The following is a 13,398-nucleotide window of genomic DNA, read 5'->3' as shown; positions in this document are numbered from 1 at the left end:
AATCGTTTAAGGTTTGTTTTATAACCCAGAATATCGTCTGTCTCACCACTGCCATACCGATCATTCAAGTTTTGAGTTCTTTTCCCAGTCTGCCTACTATTTACTTTTCAGAGTCCTCAGGTCATTACTGTTTGTCCAGAGTTTTAAATTGTAATCAGTGGGAATGACAGGCTGTAGCAAGTATACCAGCACTGCACTTGTTCATAAATTTTGAAAATAATTTGTCATCTACATTGAATAACACTGGCCTGTAAATGTTTTTTTTGCATTTGTCTTGTTGCGTCTTCATATCAAAGTTATTTTTATTTTAACCTCTTAAAATGAATTGGAGAGTTTTTCTTCTTTTCCTGTTCTGAGTTTGTGTTAGTGATTTTTGTCTTGTTTTATTTGTATATTTCATGCATCTTTTTTGTGAAGCCATCTGGGCCTGGACATTTCTTTATGGGAAGTTATTTTTTTGAGTACTGACTCAATATATTTGTATATAAGATTTTTTTCTATTTTTTGAGTCACTTTTGATGTTACTTTTTTCTATAAATTTATGTTTTAAAGGCTGGTGTAAAGTTTTTCATAATTACAAGTTATCTTTTCAAAATCTTCATAACGATCTGTGATTTTATTATGCTTTTTAAAGAACCAGTTTTAGCTTGGTGATTCTATTGTGTTTCTTTTGTATTGCATTTGTTTCTATTATGCTTCTCCTTTTTCTTTGAGTTTCTTGTTCTTTGTCTAATCTATTAATTGATGCTTCCTGGGCCGGCCCGTGGCTCACTCGGGAGAGTGCGGTGCTGATAATTGATGCTTAGTATATATACATATATTTTCCATGTTCCTTTTCTAATGTACACATAAGACTATACATTTTTCTTTTGGAATGGATTTGAGCTTATGAATTATTCAGAAGTGCATTTCTCAGTTTCTAAACTTCTGGCTTTTCTAGTCAGCCTTTTGTTTCCCATTTTTAGCTTAATTATGTTATAAGGAATTATGTTCTGTATTCCTCTGCTTTGAAATTTGTTACTTGCTTTAACATTCAAGTATATGGTTAATTTTTAGCCTTTTGTTTCCCATTTTTAGCTTAATTATGTTATAAGGAATTATGATCTGTATTCCTCTGCTTTGAAATTTGTTACTTGCTTTAACATTCAAGTATATGGTTAATTTTTGAAATGGTGTCACAGTTTTTTAAAAGGAATTATATTTCTGCAGTTGTTAGATCTTGTGTTCCATATATCCCTTGAGTCTATTCTTTCATAATTTTGTTAATCTTCATCCTTTCTAATTATTTTTGTATTTATTTACTGGGAATATGTTGAATATCCCACTATGATTGTGGGCTTGTCTATTTCCTTATATTCAGCCAAAATTCTTTTTGGTTTTTGAGGTTACATTTGGGTGCGTGTGATTTCAAAAAGTATCTTTTTTGTTATTTGAACTTTATCAAAATGAAATGTTTTTTCTTCACTTATGCATGCTTTCAGTTTTATGTACGATTGATACAGCTACAGTAACTGGTCAGACTTTGAGCTGTGTAGGATGTGTGCTTGTGCATGTGTACCACATATATTTTAACACCTTTTACTTCAAACCATCTGTATCTTTATTTTAGATATGACTTATAAATAGATTGGATTTTAACAATTTGACACTCTTTAACTGGACTACTTAGTCTGTTTGCATTTATTGTATATCCTGGCATATTTGGATTCTGTACCTGTAGTTATTTGTCTGTGTGCGTGTGTATGTGTTCCTAGCATCTTAGTTTGTACTTTCTATTTGTCCTATGTCTATGTTTCCTTTTCCCTTCCTTGCCTCTTTTTATTTGTTTTTTTGCGGCTGGCCAGTACAGGGACTGAACCCTGGACAATGGTGGTGTTAACACCATGCTCGGACCAACCGAGCTAAACGGCCAGCCCTCTTTTTTGCCTTCTTTTGGATTGTTGTAATTTTTTTTCTTTTCTCTTAGTTTGGAAATCAAAGCCTTTGTTCGTGTTCTTTCAGTGGCTGTCATACTAATTTAAACTATTACATTTTAAATTTATTTTCAACTTTTTATTTTGACATAATTGTAGATTCATGTGCAGATGTAAGAAATAATATAAAGAGATCCCACATTACTTTTCACTTAGTTTCTCCCAGTGGTAACATCTTGTATAACTGTTGCACAGTGTCACACCAGGAAATTGTCGTTAATGTAGTCCACTAACCTTATTCAGGTTTCACCAGTTTTATGTGCACTCATTTGTGTGTGTATTTTGTGAAATTTTTTCACATATATAGATATATGACTAGCACCACCATCATCAAGATACAGAGCAGTTCCATCAGAAGGACCCCTTGTGCTATCCTTTTTTTTTTTTTGCCACAAATACATTCCTCTCTCCCTCTCTTCCTAACCCCTGGTAACCAATAATCTGTTTATCATCTCTATAATTTTGTGGTTTCAAGAACACATATAAATGAAACCGTATAGTATCTAGTCTTTTGAGATTGGCTTTTTTCATTCAGCATAATTCATTTTAGACCCATCAAAGTTGTTTTGATATATTTTAACTTTATCATTTTTCTTTTTATAGTTTGTGAGACGTTAATTATATTGTTTTATACATTCAATATTAGTTTGTTTTATTCACACATTTACCTTTTTAAATTTGCTCTTTATTCCTTGTATCTCAGACATACCTCTTGGAATCACTTTCTGCTTAAAATCCTTCAGTACTTTATTTAGTGATGGTCTCCAGGGGCAAGTCCCATAAAGTTCAATTTTTGCACATTATAGACTGTATTTAATTCTCATACTTTTTTTAAAAAGGAACTTTTAAATTGCGGTATTAGATACATACAGGCAAGTATGCAGATTTTAGTTTATTTTTTTGGAGGCTGGCCAGTATACAGATGGAACTCTGGACCTTGGTGTTCTCAGCACCATGTTCTAACCCCTTAACTAACTGGCCAGCCTAGTATGCAGTTTTTAAGTGTACAATTCAATGAATTTTTACATAGTTAATACACAAGAAATGGAATATTACCAGCAACCCAGAAGTCTCTCTTATATTCCTTTCCGATTGCTAACCTTGCCTCTTCCCCAGAGGTCTCTCCAGTCCTGACTTTTTACACTCTTAGTTTTCCTCACCTTTAGGCTTGCGAGCTATGTCAATGGTATTGTATTGCACATGGCAGTAGTTCATGTTCATTGTTGTATACATTCCATTTTACTAATATCCTACAATACATTTATTCTGCTGGTGGTAGACATTTGGGTTCTTTCCAGTTTGGGTTATTATAAGTAATGCTGATATCAACTTTCTTGTCCTTATCTTTTGGTGCACATGTGTGTACTTTTGTTGGATGCATACCTAGTGGAAGTGTTGTTCAATGGAGTATATGGATGTTCAGCTCTAGGTGATAGTACCAATAATTTTCCACAGTGATTATATCGATTTATACTATTATCAGCTGTGTATGAATGTTCCAGTTGTTTTCTGTCCTTCCCAATATTTACTATTGTGTCAGCTTTTAAAAACTTTCAGTAATTCTGGTGGGTGTATAGTAATATCTTATAGTGTTTGTAATTTGAATTTTCTTGGTGCTTCATTAGATCTAGCATCTTTTTATATGTTTTAATACTGACCATTTGGTTATTCTCTTTGGGGAAGAGCCTGCTCAAATGTCTTGGCTAATTTTCTGTTGCCTGTCTTTTTAAAATTATTGATTTGTAAGAATTCTTTTTTTTTTTTTCCTTTTTGTCTTTTTCCGTGTCCGGCAACGGATCGCAACCCTCAGTGTCGCCCCCGTACCGGACCGGGACCAGCAACGGGATCGCAACCCTCGGTGTTGCTCCCGCACCTCGCTCAGCCAGTGAGCGGGAACCGGTCTGTATGTGGGATCTGAACCCTCGGCGGGAGCGCCGCCGCGCTTCCCAAGCGGCGCACTATAGCAGTGCGCCACCGGGCCGGCCCCGTAAGAATTCTTAAATATATTCTGGGTCAACTTTCTTTGGTTATATATTTTTTTCACCTGGTGGCTTCTTTTTCATTCTCTTAATGGTTGATTTTTCTGAATAAAAATAATTAATTTTAATATAGTCCACTTTATATTTTCCTTTATGGATAATGTTTTTGGTGTTCTTCATAAAATTTTTTGCCTAATCTAAGGTCATAAAGATATTCTATGTTATGTTCTAGAAACCTTTTCACATGTAATCTATATGAAATTGAATTTATATACACAATATAAAGTAGGAGTTTTTTTCATATAGGTATCCAGTTGACTTAGCACTGTTTATTAAAATAGTCGTCTCTTCTTCACTGCTTTTCAGTGTCACCTTTATTATAAATCTAGCACTATATGTACGTGTGTACCGCCTCCCCTGCACCCCCATTTCTGGCCTCTCTAAGCTGTTCCATTGTTTGATTTGTCTGTATTTTGTTTCGTTCTGGGAATAAGAAGCATAATAAAACACAATCTCTGCTCTTAAGGTACTTGTAATCTAATGGAATAATCAGTTAAATAAATAGCTAATTTCAATGTAAGGTGGTATGGAAGAGAAAAATGTTAAAATTGTGCTTGCGTTTAAAGTTTTAGAATTAAATTGCCAATGTCTTTAGTAAAATGAATCTTATAATGTGTAAGGAAGACTGTTCTCATAATCGAAAGGTATTATGCATATGATTACTTGGCTTTTCTTTATAGTTTACCTTATATGAATATACCCTAAACATATTATTATAGTTTTGCCTGTTTGGGGGCAACATCTATCTGACAGAACACTGGGTGAGGGCTGAGATGAACGTGGCTATGAGGGGATCCAGCCTTGGGCAGTAGGTGGCAATGTTGGGCAAGCAGATGAAGGTCTCACTGATGTCTGGCTATTCGTGGAGATTGAGCTGTGGGCAGAATTCCAGTCCTAGATGAATTAAGGCTGGTCCCAGACCCAAGTGGAAGGAACAAAACAGAGTGGAGGATGTGGCAGGGGGCATGATGAGAGCTGTTAACAGCTGTTTAGCACTGTGTACTAAGCTCCACACAGAGCACTAATTTACTTATCATGTAGTGAATTGGCTGCCCATCCCCTTTTTTAGCAAATAAGGAAATCACAAAGGTATCTAGAATGTGGCAGAACCAGGATTCCATCCCAGTCTGTCTTTACAACTCATGCTCTCAATCGCCAGGCGACAAGCTCTCTGGCTGGAATTGCTAGTTGCTGCAGGTTGGGTATAGTTGGTGTCTGCCCTGCTGGCATGTTGCCGTGGGCCTCGCTGAGCTTTGGATCCCAGCACAATGCTGTTCCCTCTTCTGTGTCTGCTCAACCCCTGCAGGGTTGAGACCTTGCTGTCTACATCTGTGTCTCCTGTGCCTAGGAGTGTGGGCAGAAGTGTTCTCCTTCATTCCTCTGCTTCTTTCATCAAATACCTCCTCCCATGCGGATGCTGACACCCTGCCATGGGCACTTCCCCACCCCCAGATTCATTCCTTTGCTGGAAGTCCTATTTTACTCTGTGTAATCTTCCTTCATTGCACCGATGGTAGTTGTAACTAGGAGATTGCCTGAATCTTTTTTCTCTGCCCCATAGAAGCTGTCAACTTCGTGAAGGCAGGGGCCATGTGTGTTCATTCACCATCTTAACCCTGCAGCTCAGCACAGTGCCTGACATCCAGAAGGCTTTTAACACTTAACTCGATGAATAAATACACGAATGACTTCCTTAAATTAATTTTGTCTCTTAGTTCTTAGTTGCCAAGCAGTATATTAGATCACAACCCTGCCATCTTATATTCAACATGATGAGTGAGTAAATCCTTGCTATGAACTTAAATCTCATTTAGGGGCAGATCAAGGTTTTGTGATTCTGGAGGAATTTGGGGAGTTTTCTTTAAGAAAAAGAATGTAAATTATAAGTACAAAATTGGTTATATACATATATATTTAGAGTAACAAAAAGCACAACCAATTGAATATATAAAAAGCTGACAAATATCACAAATGCCATAAAATCCAGAAAAATATCATTTATTAACTAATTACCCAATACATTTCTATAATAATTCTCCTATGTATTTTGGCTGTATGTTATTATATCGCCTTTTGTATAGCAATAATTTTATAATTTCTGTGGCTAGAATAGAAAAATAATTTAGTCTTTTCATTGATATGGGTATTAAATTTTTTTCTTAGTCTCAAATGGTTAGAGTTATTGCATAATTTTCTAACTATATTATATAATTGCAATTTTTTTTGTTAATGTGGGTCACCAGCAAGAGAAAGGTTTCCATACTTTATCTTCTCTGAATGCATTATTCTGTGTGCAGGTAGTAGCGCTCCTGACAGTAGGTTTGTAAACTACAGGAAGAGCATGGTACATCTTCCCAGAGCATCAGTTTTACTTGTTAGTATCTACATAGAAACCTTTTTATATTAAGACAAACACAGAAACATCAGAGAATAGAATGTGAAATGCATGTTAACTGTAAAGCTCAAGCACCAGATTTGACAAGGCTATAAATTTGAGCTAATAGCTTGACACTTCTGAATCTAAGACAGTCATCCTGGTATCCATTATACCCTCTTCCTTTTGTCTTTAGGTATTTAGTTGAATTTAATGATTTTGTTCTTTTTTTCATTATTTAAATATAAAACATACTTTTGATTGAAGTAAACTATATGCAGAAAAATGTACATAAGTGTATGGCTTGCTGAATTTTCACAAAGTAAACCCACCTGAATGTACATCCTGAGCCCAGATCAAGAAACGCATTTCCACCACTCCACAACAACTTCATGTTCCCTTCCAGATTCTACCTCCACTCCTGATGAGGGAACCACTGCCTGACTCCTTCCAGTATAGATCTGTGCTGTCTGTTTTTGGACTTTGTATAAATGGAACCATATAGTATGTACTTGTTTGGATCTGGCTTATTTTCCCAGCGTTATGTTTGTAAGATTCATCTATATTGTTGTACATAGTTGAAGATCCTTCTCTCTCATTGCTATTCTGTTGTGTGACTATACCACCATTTATTATCTATTCCACTATTGATGGACATTTTGGTAGTTTCCAGTTTTTGGCTATTGTGAATAGTGCTTCTATGCACATTCCAGTACATATCTTTTGGTGAACATATGTATGCATTCCTGTTGACTGTATACCTAAGAGTGGAATTTTTGGGTTATACATTCTGCACATGACCAACTTTGGTTAGATATTGCCAATCAGTTGTTCAAAGTTGCAATTTACACTCTCACGAACAGTGTATGAGGGTTCTGATTTCTTCACAATTACTAACACTTGGTATTTTCTGTCTTTTTAATTTTAGACTTCCTAGTGCCTATGTAGTGGTATCTCATTGTGGTTTTAATGTGCGTTGCAATTTTTAAATTATTATTGACAATTTAAAAAAGATTCTACTTCACAGCTTGTTTCTAGTATTGTATAAATTTTCAGTACCGTCAGATTTGGAAAGACCTCCATCAATTTTCTTCATGTATGAGCTTTAAGATTTCAGGGTATTTCCCATACATAGGAGTCTGGTTGAATAAACTATGGTACATCTGCACAATGGAGTGTCATGTAACCGTGTTTAAAACAAAACAAAACAAAACAAAACTGAGGATGATTCCCATGAGGTAATATGGAGTAACTTTTACAATATATTAAGTGGAAAAAACCAGCTGTAAAAGAGTTTAGATAGCATGATAACTTCTCTCTCTGTGTGTGTATAGTCAAAAAAATAAGCAAAAGAATAAATCAAACACTAATGAACTGAAACACCCACAATGTGAGGTGAGTGGGATTAACATTGAAGGGATAGGTAAGGGAATGAGACTTAAAACTGCTCTTTGACAGTTACCTGTTAAACCATGTTGATGTTTTACATATTCAAAACATAAAATTTACAAGGCTGAAAAGCTAGAATTTAATACAAATAGAAACAAGTGGACCTATTTATAAAATTATTAACAAACCACAGAGAAAAATAATTCATCTAATTTTTAAACACATTTTTTTCGGACTCTGCACCGTTATTGGTATATATTCCAAAGACGGAAAGACTATAAAGGCATATTAAACATTACTTCGTATGTTGATATTGGTTTTGATACTACTTTGTATGTATTCTGAGATTGAGAGATTAAGAAAATAAGTTGATACTGTTGGATTTTTCTCTGTGGAAGAAGGAATATATATAAACATGGAAGGAGAGAAGGAGGAAAATAATACTGTCACGTTGAATTTGAATTCAATGATAGCATGAACTCGTGATTTAAAAAAAGTAATCCTTACTTTCCACTGACAGGTCCTTCCTAGAAACAATGACTCCCCAGTAGGAATGAACACAGTGCAAGATTTTGGTTTGCAAATGTATTTTCCATTAAGGGAAGTAGTGAAAATGTCTTAGCAAATTGGATGATTCCAGTATTGGAATATAAAAAGTACAAGGTGAGCCTAGGATATTCAGATGTGCCAGAAAAGCAAAGAGATGCTTAAGAGTCTATGGAGATATGTTAAAAAGATAGAGGAAACAGCCAGCTTGAAGGGTCTCCCACTGGCCAGATTTGGAACAATTCGAGCATCAAAAAATGATGTTAATACTTTTCCAATGGAGAGATCTGGCAAACTCCATCATAACCAAGTGATCAAACTCAGCCTCTAATAATGAAACATGCCAATATCATGTGCCACCTGATGAAATGCAGTGGGAAGTATACAACATCATGTACGAATTATTTACACTAAAATGTTCCCTCTGAGTGTACTCATGAAAATACAATCAGACAAACTCAAATTGTGGCAAACTCAAATTGTGGCAGACTTTATAAAACGACTGGCCTGGACTCTTAAAAGTGAATGTAATAAAAGACAACAAAAGATGGAGATCTGTCCTAGAACAAAGGAGATGAAAGAGACATACCAGCTAAGTGCAATTCATGATTCTTCACTGAATTCTCGATGGATTGAAGGAAAAAACCTAACTAAAAAGGACATAAATAAGACAACTGAGGGAAATTTGAATATGGACTATACATTAGGGAATGTTAAATCAAAATTAAACTTTTTGGGTGTGATGGTGTCCCTTTTCTTAGGATATGCATGCCGAATTATTTAGAAAAGTGTTATATCTATAACTTACATTCAAATTGTTCAAGAAAAAATAAAAATGTACCAGTATGAGTATATATCTGTAAATAAAGCGCATGTGGCAACATTTTAAGAATTTGTTGCATGCACTGTTCTTTTATCTTTCTGTAGGTTAGAAATTTCTGAAATAAGTTGGGGGAAGGTGATTTCCGGCATTTCAGGTATTTTTGTGCAGTGACCCACTGAATTTTTGTGCAATCCCCATATCTTTTAAAATTAAAATTTACCATTTTCTCACTGATGGTTTCCTAATAGGAAATCAGCTAATATAATTTACAGTATTAAATTAAAAAAGGAAAGATGAAAAGGCATTTGATAAGTCAAAATCTTTTCCAGTTTTTTTTTTTTTTTTTTTTTTTTTTTTTTTTTTTTTTTGCTTGTCTATTTCCTTATATTCAGCCAAAATTCTTTTTGGTTTTTGAGGTTACATTTGGGTGCATGTAATTTCAAAAAGTATCTTTTTTGTTATTTGTACTTTATCAAAATGAAATGTTTTTTCTTCACTTATGCATGCTTTCAGTTTTTTTTTTTTTTTTTTGTCTTTTTTCCGTGTCCGGCAACGGATCGCAACCCTCAGTGTTGCCCCTGTACCGGGCCGGGGACCGGAAACGGGATTGCAACCCTCGGTGTTGCTCCCGTGCCTCGCTCAGCCAGTGAGCGGGAGCCGGTCTGTATGTGGGATCCGAACCCTCGGACGGGAGCGCCGCCCCGCGCTTCCCAAGCGGCGCACTATCCAGTGCGCCACCGGGCCGGCCCCTTCCAGTTTTAAGATACTATTAAAGTAGGAATATACAAATGATTCCTTTACATGATAACATTATATATTTCATTCTGGATGCTTGTCTTATGCTTTAAGGGAACAATACCTAGAAGTATTCTCATTAAAGACAGGTCAAGAAAATAATTTTCACTGTCACTGTTCATCTTTATAATTGGGTCCCAATACCTAAAATGGATAAGAGAAAACAATGGAAAGGAGATTGTTGGGAAAATAGGATAATTTAATCAGGACCCCTGGCCTTGGGCCTGGTTGGGGGTGGTGTGGTGCATTCTTTGTAAGCAAATTGTGTGTGTACGGGTGGAGTTAGTGTGCATGCTGGGCACTGCGGCTTGGCTGGCGTCTGCCTCAGGCATCTGCCACATGTGGCCATGCTCTCAAACCTACGGCTTCCAAGGACCTGTTTGCCAGTTACCTAGCTCATAGACCTGCGTGTGAGGGGTCTGGTGACCCAGCCTGGCATGTGAAGGGTTTGTGACCCAGTTTGGACAACAGACTTGAGGGGTCTGTGAGCTCCAGACCCAGCCCTAGCTCTACAATTGGCCCAGTTGGCAGGTTTCTGACATTAGCCTTGGTGCAACAGAGATAAATATTTCATTGTCTGGACATGATTGTTTAGCTAGGAAACCCAAGAGAATTAACTGACAAACTATCACACAATTATTAGGTGAGATGTCCAGGTAAGAAATTAACAGAACTTTGTCTCCAGAACTATGGAAAATGAGGTATTCAGAAGGACACTCCTTCCCATTATAAAATAACTAGATCCTGGTTATGACTGATGCATTGCTGGGCCCACAGGAAATAGGAGATATTTCCTGAGACCCAGTCCCTTCTGAAAACTCTACAACAGAGTGAAAGATGGAAGCAACACGCTTTAAGCTGAGACAGCAACGTATAAAGTTAATGTCACAAACAGTGGTTTATTTAGAGATACAAAGGAGTTTAATGTTATAAAATCTATAGATATTTACCACATTAACAAAAAAAAAACACTGATCATTTCTATAGAAGCAAAAAAACCATTTGATGAAAATCGACACAAATGTGATTAAAAACTCTCAGCAAGCGAGGAGTAGGAACATCTTAACCTGATAAATCGTATGTACCAAATTTTTTTATGATGTTTTTCAAAAAAGCATTGTCTTTAAAAATCAGGAGCAAGACAAATATAACATTGTTTGAGCATTTTTGAACAAGGAGAAGAACAAAGGTTGAAGACCAGAAAAAAATGAAACCAAATGTTCTTTTTTTTTTTTTGGCAGATGTTATGATTGTTTACCAAAAAGGTAGAAATCATATCATACCTTCCAGAAACTGAAGACAAATTATTATCTCTAAGAAGATAGTCTTACAAGGTGGCTACTAGAACATCAACATGCATATATCAATTGATGCATTTCTCTATACTAACAAATTGCTAGAAAGCGTAATTTTTTTTACCGAACAATTTATTTTTTTAAATTGAGAAGTAGAAATTTAAATATTATTATGCAAAAGTATAAGAAACTTAGGAATATATCTAATAAAATATATGTAAGTCTTGTATGCAGAAATGTATACAACTTCACTGAAAGACATTACAATAGACATGGAGTTCACAGGTAGGTGTCATCAGCATCGTAAGGATTTCAGTTCTCTCCAGTTGAACTATAGAGTTAATGCAATTCCAATCAAAATGGTGCTGGGATAACTGGTGGTAATATGGGGGAAACCCATATGAAATTGGATCTCTATCTTAATAAATAAAAATCAATTCCAAATGATTCCCTTAGGTTTCAATGTGACAGGCAAAACTTAAAAACCTTTGGAAGGATATATAGGATATAACCTTGGGATAGGAAATCACATTTTTCACAAAGGTAAACCATAAAGAAAGTGCAGTAACAAGCCGTAGTCTTCTAGAAATTCCACATTCACAATATATCTGGCAAAGGAGTCAATTCCAGGATATATAAATAATTTTTACCAATCAATCAAAAATAAACCCAGTGGAAAAATAAGCAACATGTTGATAATGGACAGTTTGCAGAAGAAGGAACTTGCTTGGCAAACAAAATTACAAGAAGGCATTTAATCCCTTTGGTAAAAATGGAAATAATAAAACCTTGATAAGATACCATTTTACATCTACAGGATTGGCAATAATTAAGTTAATTATGTGGATATATTATGGGTCAATGGGAACTCATACTTCTGGGACAAGTGTAAATTAGTATAATAACTTTGAGAAGCAATTTGGCATTATCACATAAGGCTGAACGTTTGTTTTACCTACATACCGACAGATTTCACTGCTAGGTTTAGAACTCGAAAAAACTCGTGTGTGGATACTGGGAGACCAGGAATGTTTATAGCTGCACTGTCTGCAGTAGCAAAAACATGTAAACAACCATTTGCCCGTTGTCAGGAGAATTACTGAATAAATTATGGTATATTCACATGACAGAATATAACACAGCAACAAAAAAGTGTGAACCACAGCTCTTCAAACTTGATATATCTTAGTAACATTTAATGAAACAGCAAGTTTCAGAAAATAATACAGTTTATTACTGTTATAATGGTGTTAGCATTGTATCAGCAAAACTATTCAATATGTAGGAATCCATGTATACAATGTTAAATCACTTTTATAAAAAAATTCACAGGAATAATAAACACAAAATTGATGGTATTATTTTTGGGGGCCTAGGGGAATGGGATGTGGCCAGCACACACGTAGAACCACCGATAGTAGCAGTGTTCTAGGTCTTCAGATGGCAGCTGGTTTACAGTGCGAGCTTGATTATTGTGTTTTATCATGTATGTGTTCTACATACTCTTGTGATATCAAATCACGGATAATGATAAATAGGATTACTAATAAGAAATAGCCTTTATAATATAAACAGTAATCAGTTAGAAGATATAATGTAGAAAGGGAACTTCCTAGATAAAATGTTGGGAATAATCTCACAGGAAACGTACAGGATCTATATGAAGACAGCTTTGAAAGGCTACTGAGAGCCACAAAAGGTGACTTGAACAATTGAAAAGGCATAATTTGTTCTTAGAAAAATCTGTTCTCATAAACTTGTCAATTCTCCCTGAATCTAGAAACTTAACATTTTATAAAAATTTTATAAAAATTCTAAAGTTCTGGGCCGGCCCGGTGGCGCACTGGATAGTGCGCCGCTTGGGAAGCGCGGCGGCGCTCCCGTCCGAGGGTTCGGATCCCGCTCCCGCCCGAGGGTTCAGATCCCGCATACAGACTGGTTCCCGCTCACTGGCTGAGCGAGGCACAGGGGCAACACCGAGGGTTGCAGTCCCATTGCTGGTCCCCGGTCCGGTACGGGGGCAACACTGAGGGTTGCGATCCATTGCCGGACACGGAAAAAGACAAAAGACAAAAAAAAAAAAAAAAAAAAAAAATTTTAAAGTTTTTTTCCCACCCACACAAGCGAAAAATTCCCGGAAAAATTTAAAAAATTCGGGGGGGGG

The sequence above is a fragment of the Galeopterus variegatus genome, unplaced genomic scaffold (genome assembly GCF_000696425.1).
Source record: "Galeopterus variegatus unplaced genomic scaffold, G_variegatus-3.0.2 Scaffold2225, whole genome shotgun sequence".
In the NCBI taxonomy this organism is placed as follows: domain Eukaryota; kingdom Metazoa; phylum Chordata; class Mammalia; order Dermoptera; family Cynocephalidae; genus Galeopterus; species Galeopterus variegatus.
Note: the sequence above shows the minus strand (reverse complement) of the source record.